Source organism: Tursiops truncatus, chromosome Y (assembly GCF_011762595.2).
Source record: "Tursiops truncatus isolate mTurTru1 chromosome Y, mTurTru1.mat.Y, whole genome shotgun sequence".
Lineage (NCBI taxonomy): Eukaryota > Metazoa > Chordata > Mammalia > Artiodactyla > Delphinidae > Tursiops > Tursiops truncatus.
The window spans coordinates 3,960,418-3,968,408 of NC_133428.1; the positions used below are offsets into that span (position 1 = coordinate 3,960,418).

Genomic DNA, 7,991 nt, shown 5'->3' on the forward strand with positions numbered 1-7,991 from the left:
ACAGCAGACTCACCGGCGCAGAAAAGGCAAACTTCCAAGTCTTAACAACAAGCAACGGCAAGAAATCGGCACAGGCAAACCAAAGACGCTAGAGTGAGCGCAGGGTCACACGTGACCAGAAGGCCACCCGGTGAATTCCCAGATGTGGGACGTGAACTTACCTGCTTGTCTTCAGCTTCCAGAAGGAGCGGAGCGAGGGAAATCCAGGCGTCCTAGTCTCAGAGGAAATGGCGGGCCCAGCGAGGAATGCAGGCAGGGATGAAGGACGGGAGACGGAAAACTCGGCCAAGGCTCAGGTCTGCTACGAACGCCAAAGCTGCCGTAAAGTGAGGACGTAAAGTTGGGCGGTGCTGACCCAATGAAAGGCCTGTATTCCTTCCTAACTGCATGGGGCAGGATCAACGCGCCTGAGCTAAGTGGCTCTAGCTGTGAAAACCGGCAAACAGCACGCAGCCCGAGGCACGCTGGTGGAGCCCCGTCTCAAAGGAGGTCCCATAACAGCTGCATCTGTGTCACCTGGGAACCTGTTAGGAAACGTAAGATCTCCGCCCTGCTCCTAAGCGACCCGTCAGACACTGCGGGGCTGGCGCCCTGCAGCCTGTGGTTCTGCACGCCCTCCAGCTGATTCTGATGCAGGCTCACTGCAGCAGAGTCCGCTGGCAGCATGGGGGAGACGCAAGGCCAGGTGTGGCAAAGGACGGTCGTTATAAGTGGGCTTGATGATGGCATTTTAAAGAGCTAGTGAACAGCAAAGCCTGTTTACAGGAAGAAGAAACCCCAGGATACATCATGTAAGATCATAATTAGTAAAACAGCCTCAGTGATCCACGAAGTTGCGCAGTGCCATTCTTTTATCCGTTCATCTCATGATGTATTTTTAAGAGACCCACTGAAAGGAAGTGCTATCTGTTGCCCAGGCTTGTAAAGAGATCTTCTCGGAGGGGGAAACAAACTTGAGGAAAACTAACGTGGTGGTGTAATGTGATGTGTTTGACAGAAATATTGAGAACTTTTATTTTAAGTATAAACACAAGTGTAAGACAAAAAAAAAAGCAAAAACAACACGCGACGGCTTTCATTACAGGCGCACCTTTTCTCGCTGTGTTTGCTTTATTACTCTTCACAGATACGGCATTTTGTACACATTGAACGTTTGGGGCAACCCTGCATCGAACGAGTGTATTGGCTCCATTTTCCAAGAGCATTTGCTCCCTTTGTGTCTCTGTCTCGTTTTGGCAATTCTCGCAGTATTTCAAGCTTTTCTATTAGGATTCTATCTGATATAGTGATCCGTTGTCTTTCATGCTACCACTGCCAAAAGATTGCCACTCTCTGAAGGTTTAGATGTTGGTGAGCATTTTTCAGCAATAAAGTAAGTTTTCATTCAGGTGTGTGCATTCTTTTTTTAGACATAATGCTATTGTACACTCAATAGACTACAGTCTAGGGTACACATAACTTTTATAGGCTCTGTGAAACCAAAACGTTCCTGTGACTCGCTTTATTGCCATATTTGCTTTACTGTAGTGCTGTGGAACCACACCTGCAGCGTCTCCAAAGTCTGCCTGTGTACAGATTAATTCAGCCAGTACGAGCTAGACATCTGCTCTATTCAGACACTGAAGACGCAAATAAAACATAACGTCTTTCAAAATACTTGCAGTGTAGCGATAAGTGTGGGGCAGACAACATGACAATACATTGAGTTGACAGAGCTATACTAGAAGTTCGCCTAAGGAGCTACAGGAGCCTAGAGTTTCTCCAGAAAGCATCAGAGAACTCTTCTCAAAAGGGATTAATGCTTACTTTGACTCTGAAGAACAAAAGAGAACAACATCCTAGCAGAGGAAGTGCGCTGTGGGAAGATGTGAAGGCGCAAAATGCCTTCTGGGAAATGCTGGAAGCTTGGAATGGCTGGGGGGAGAGGGGACGAGGCCAGAGAACAAGTGGGCAGCTCATGGTGGCCCTGGGTGTCATCCTGGTAACGCAGGTGAGCCACAGAGGACCAGGAAGGGACGCAACCTTCAGAAGGACCACTCTGTCTCGCTCAAATGGGGAATGGATTGAAGAGAGGGCCAGGAAGGAGGCTGGCCAGATCAATAAGGAAACTAAGGAAAGTATGGCCACAACTCAAGTGACGGACTAGGACATAAAGCCCAGGAATGCAGAAATTACGCAGTTCTAAGGGATGTGGCAACACCTAGGCTACAAGCAAGCTCAGAACCACTCATGCAGCAGGACCCAGTGGGGTAGGGGCCCTAGCAACAAATGGCAATCAGTTTCATTCTTTTTACACACGAGAGACCATTTAAGGCTCTCCACGTCATAAGGTCTGTCTTACATTTCAAGTAGTAACAGTATCTATAATTCATTTATCAACATAAAACACAGCATGCTTTTAGTCTTCTTTTATATGTCTAGACGCTTATCTGCCTAATATAGTGATTTTTAATGCAATGTATTCGGTGGTAGTCAGTGTTCCTCTGTCCTTTTTTTTGAATAATTGTTTCTTTTTCTTTTTTCTTTTTTTGTTTGTTTGTTTGTTTGGCCAAGCTTCCTGGCTTGCGGGATCTTAGTTCCCTACCACGGACTGAACCTGGACCCTCAGCAGTGAAAGCACCGAGCCCTAACCACTGGACCGCCAGGGAAGTCCCTCCTCTATTCCTGTAAGAGCTGCCTGTGAGGGCTTCCCTGGCGGCGCAGTGGTTGACAGTCCGCCTGCCGATTCAGGGGACGCGGGTCAGTACCGCCCAATTTTACGTCCTCACTTTACGGCAGCTTTGGCGTTCGTAGCAGACCTGAGCCTTGGCTGAGTTTTCCATCTCCTGTCCTTCATCCCTTCCTGGATTCCCCGCTGGACCGGCCATTTCCTCTGAGACTAGGACGCCTGGATTTCCCTCGCTCCGCTCCTTCTGGAAGCTATAGACAAGCAGGTAAGTTCACTTCCCACATCTGGGAATTCACCGGGTGGCCTTCTGGTCACGTGTGACCCTGCGCTCACTCTAGCGTCTTTGGTTTGCCTGTGCCGATTTCTTGCCGTTGCTTGTTGTTAAGACTTGGAAGTTTGCCTTTTCTGCGCCGGTGAGTCTGCTGTGTGGTTCGGGCGTGTCTGGGCCCCACTTCACAGACCCCCGGCTCCCTTCTTCTCTGCTCTGGAAACACGGATCGTTTACTCAGTTGAACAGTTGTTGCTGTTTCTATGACGGCCGCCCATTCTTTCCCTCTCTGGATTTCTGTGTGTGTTTCCAGACCCCTCACCCCCAGGCTCCATCTCCCTCAAGCTCTGAGACTCAGTGCTGGTGTGGTTTCCTTCCTCTGTGAATGATTACTTTTCTGGTAAGATCGTGCAGCTTAGTTGGAAGGTTCTAGAGCCACCTACATGCATGATTACATCCAAGTAAGCCAACTCCTTTCTTTCCTTTTGAAACCTGCGTCAAGGAGGTCGAGGGGCTTGCTATGCAGAGTGTAGTCTGAGGACTGGTGGCTTTCAGCATGCTAGGGGAGCTTGATAGAAAGGCAGGCTCCACCTCAGCTGTTCTGAGTTAAAAAACCACGTTGGAACAAGAGGCCCAGGTGACTTTCATGCACCTTGTAAAGAACTGATGGACGGTGTAGCGGCCCATACACGGAACTGCTCTCACCTGAGACTAATTGTGACTCTCCACCTTACCAATCACTACTTTTCCAACTTCCTTATCCCCACTGATATGACTTTACAAACCTGTGTTGGGTGACTTTCCCACTGATAATGTGAAGTGTACCATGATTCTGCAGGAACCCGGAGTCTCTGTGTACATCACACATTTGCTGCTTCTTGGGGTAGCTGTTGCACGGGGCCTTTTGGACTCTGTCAACAAACCAGAAGAAGATTTCTTCATGCTTTTGGCCATGATGTGGGCTTGGATGAGAGGCTACCTGAGGGTCCAGGGTGCGTGAAGACGACTCAAGTTCAACAATAAGTTTTAGGAGCTTACTGTAATGCTGGCCCACAGTAGGTGACCATCCAAACATTGCTCATCAGAAGTTATTGTGGAGAAGGTATTAAAGGTAGGCCAGGGCTTCCCTGGTGGCGCAGCGGTTGAGGGTCTGCGTGCCGATGCAGGGGGCGCGGGTTCGTGCCCCGGTCCGGGAAGATCCCACCTGCCATGGAGCCATGGCCACTGAGCCTGCGCGTCTGGAGCCTGTGCTCCGCAACGGGAGAGGCCACAACAGTGAGAGGCCTGTGTACCGCAAAAAAAAAAAGAAATGCATACCCAATGGCCACACTGCACAGCTTGTGGGATCTTAGTTCCACGATCAGGGATTGAAACCGTGCCCCCTGCAGTGAAAGTGCTGAGTCGTAACCACTGGATCACCAGGGAATTCCTTTAAGTCCCTTTAAATCTTCCTATTTTCCTGGGCCTGTAAGCGTCTTTCTCTAGCAAAGTCTAAATGGACACTTATTTCCATGTTTCAAGGTGAAAACTCATCTACTGACCTTGACAAACAAGTGATGTGTATAAATGAAATGCACAACACCTATAGACATTTGTTTTCTAAACCGGTTATGGGAAGAATTTATAAACACAGAAAGAGCTGAAGTCAGTGGAGGTTTTATTTCAATATTTAGTCAAAGCCTTTTTGTTTAATTGAAAAAAGATTTTTTTGGCTGCGTTGGGTCTTTGTTGCTGCGTGCCGGCTTTCTCTAGTTGCAGTGAACGGGGGCTACTCTTCGTTGCGGTGTGTGGGCTTCTCATTGTGGTGGCTTCTCTTGTTGCGGAGCACGGGCTCTAGGCACGCGGGCTCAGTTGTTGTGGCGCGTGGGCTCAGTAGTTGTGGCTCGCGGGCTCTAGAGCGCAGACTTAGTAGTTGTAGCGCAGGGGCTTAATTGCTCCGCAGCATGTGGGATCTTCCCGGACCAGGGCTCGAACCCGTGTCCCCTGCATTGGCAGGCAGATTCTTAACCACTGTGCCACCAGAGAAGTCCCAAGCTTAAGTCTTTTTTTATTAAAGTGTTGAAATATGATTGTCTGGCATTCTGTCAGCGGGATTCTAAAGTAACTAAAGACAGGAACCAAATCTAAATATGATTAATAAAGGGTGTTAAGGAAACAGCAACAACTTTACTTTAAAAATACAATAATCACCTGAGGGAATACTATTACAGTTGTGATTGTGAATAAAAAGTGTTTTGAAGTATCTACTGGGATCATGAATTCATGTATATAAAAATTTAAATTTAACATAACTTGAGCAATAATCATTTTTATTCGTGTTTTATTCATTCCTTAAGCATCATTGAGAGTGAAGAAATAGATATTTCAGTTAAAAAGTGTCCTATTCTGTTTTTTGTTTTATTCCAATTTAAGCCAAGTTTATCAAAAAGCATTGGTCATGCAGGACATGAGTATATTAGTCTATTAGTCTGCTTGGGTGGCCAGACCAAAATACCACAGATTGGATGGCTTAAACAACAGACATATATCTCTCCCAGTCCCAGAGGCTGGAATCTGAGATCCAGGTATGGGCAGCGCCGGTTCCTCCTGAGGCCTCTCTCCTGGGCGTGTAGACGGCCATCTCCTCCCTGTGTCCTCACGTGGTCGCCCCTCTGTGTGTGTCTGTGTCCTAATCTCCTCTTCTTATAAGGACACCAGTCCTATGGGATCACGACCCACCCTAATGAACTCATTTTACCTTCATCCCCTCTTTACAGACCCCCAACTTCCATCACAGTCTCATTCTGAAGTCCTGAGGGGTAGAACTTCAACAATTTGGGGGAAGGGGAGAATACACAATTCCGTCCATAAAAATGGATAGACCATGTCGGGTCTCACTTCAGAAGTCACCAAGAGTTTTTCTCAAATATTGAGTATTGTGATAAAAATATCCATATTCTCGCCCACAAACTTAAAAATTGCCTCAATATATATGTAAAAATATATGAGGCAGGGGGCAGAAATGGGTGACCTCTTGACACATTTTAATGGAATACTCTACAAATTAGGAAGACAAAATTGGGTAAGCATTGAATAAACATTGCATCAGAAATGACAATCCTTTAAGACTTTGAATATCAAAGGAAATAACCAGGAATTCCTTCTAGATTAGCTGTATTAAGAAATATGCTATTAGATTTGTATACACATGGACTGTCAAGTATATATAATGCTGGCTATAGACCCACAGAATATGTAGTGTAGATAGAACAGTAGACTGTTGGTGACCTAGAGTTATGAATTGTCTTCTATCCTATAGATTGCAAGCTCCGTGCTTTATCTTTCAATTGATGGTGGTTCTCAAGTTGGGTAATTTTACCCCTGAGGAGAGAGCTGGAGTTGTTGGGGTTATTTTGGTTTTTGGGGTTTTTTTTTTTCTGCAGTACGCGGGCCTCTCACTGCTGTGGCCTCTCCCGTTGCGGAACACAGGCTCCGGACGCTCAGACTCAACGGTCATGGCTCGCGGGCCCAGCCGCTTCGCGGCATGTGGGATCTTCCCGGACCGGGGCACGAACCCGCGTCCCCTGCATCGGTAGGCGGACTCTCAACCACTGCGCCACCAGGGAAGCCCCTGGAGTTGCTTTTGGCTGTCATAACTGGGGCAGGGGGAGCTTCTGACATCTAGCATGTGGAGGACACGCATGCTTCTATGAATTTCCCACGATACACAGGACAGCCCCCTGCGACCAAGTTGCAGCTGGCCGCAAATAGCAGTAGTGCCAAGGCTGAGAAATTCTGAGGACATTCCCAGTATTATCTGCAACATCACTCAAATTTTTTTTTTCTTTTTTCTTTTAATTGAACTATAGTTGATTTACAATGTAGTCTTAGTTTCAGGTGTACAGCAAACTGATTCAGTTTTTTATATATATATGTATATATACACATATATATATACTCCTGTATATATAATTTTCAGATTCTTTTCCATTATAGGTTATTACAAGATATTGAATAGAGTTCCCTGTGCTCTACAGTAGGTCTTTGTTGCTTATCTAGTTTATATCTAGTAATGTGTATGTGTCTGTTAATCCCCAACTCCTAAGATATCGAGTTTTCCTCCTTTGACCCCCTTCACTAATCCAAGACAATTTGTTCGTTTAATTTTCTCTTATTCCAGCTTTCCCATGAGTTTCCGAATTCACATTTGCCTTGAGGATTCCTCAAACTCATTTGGTCATTTCCCACGAGCATATGCAGGACTAGAGGGTTCTCCTCTGCTCCTCTGCTGTTGTATCACGACTGTCCCTTGTGATGAATTGGCTCAATTTTCCATCCACTCCTTCCCATCAGCCAGACAGCCCCTAATGAACAGTCTGAACGGCATGATTCATTCTTTTCCTGCCCCGCTTTCAGCAGAACCTGAACGAATTTAAATGTCAGTGGCGTAGCTGCTAGAACAGGTGGATTGTGTTTCAAAATTGCTCTTGCTACTATATTTTAAATAATGTAAAGGGAAAGGTGTTTAAACGTGTCCTATGAAAGTACATAATAGGAAATATCTGTTCCCTCCTGCCTCCTCATTACAGTGATTTAGAATGAGGACTGAAATCTAATGAATAATAAATGCCTCAAGTAAAATTTCATTTCAATTAAAAACTAGGGCACAAGCCCACTTGTAAAATATTAGGATTTGGGAAATGGCTTTTAAACTACTGACTGGTTTTTCAAAACTTAGTTCTCTGAGTTATGCTACTGAAATAAACTCTGCTGTTTTCATGATTAGCTCACCTAATATATAAAGCTATCTTTTATCGTTTGGGGCTATTGAAAAATTTGCCTTTCCTTTCCTTTTTCCCCTCCCCTCCCCTCCCCTCCTTTTCCCTTCCTTCCCTTCCCTTCCTTTCTTTTCTTTTTTCAAAACATATTTATTTGGTTGCACTGGGTCTTAGTTACAGCAGGTGGGCTCCCTAATTGTGGCACATGGGCTCCTTAGTTGTGGCTCGTGGGCTCCTTAGTTGCGGCATGTGAAGTCTTAGTTGCAGCATGCATGAGGGATCTAGTTCCCTGACCGGG

The 7,991-nt window shown here is 46.0% G+C and overlaps 1 long non-coding RNA gene across 1 annotated transcript in view; it reads right to left on the reverse strand.

Annotated features, from left to right (window-relative positions):
• Nucleotides 1-289, reverse strand: part of LOC117310552 (uncharacterized) — an 82,598-nt gene extending 82,309 nt beyond the window's left edge. The window contains exon 1 of the long non-coding RNA XR_004524703.2: nucleotides 162-289. This is a non-coding gene — a long non-coding RNA (uncharacterized lncRNA). The remainder of the gene's footprint in view (nucleotides 1-161) is intronic.
• Nucleotides 290-7,991: the final 7,702 nt, after the last annotated feature.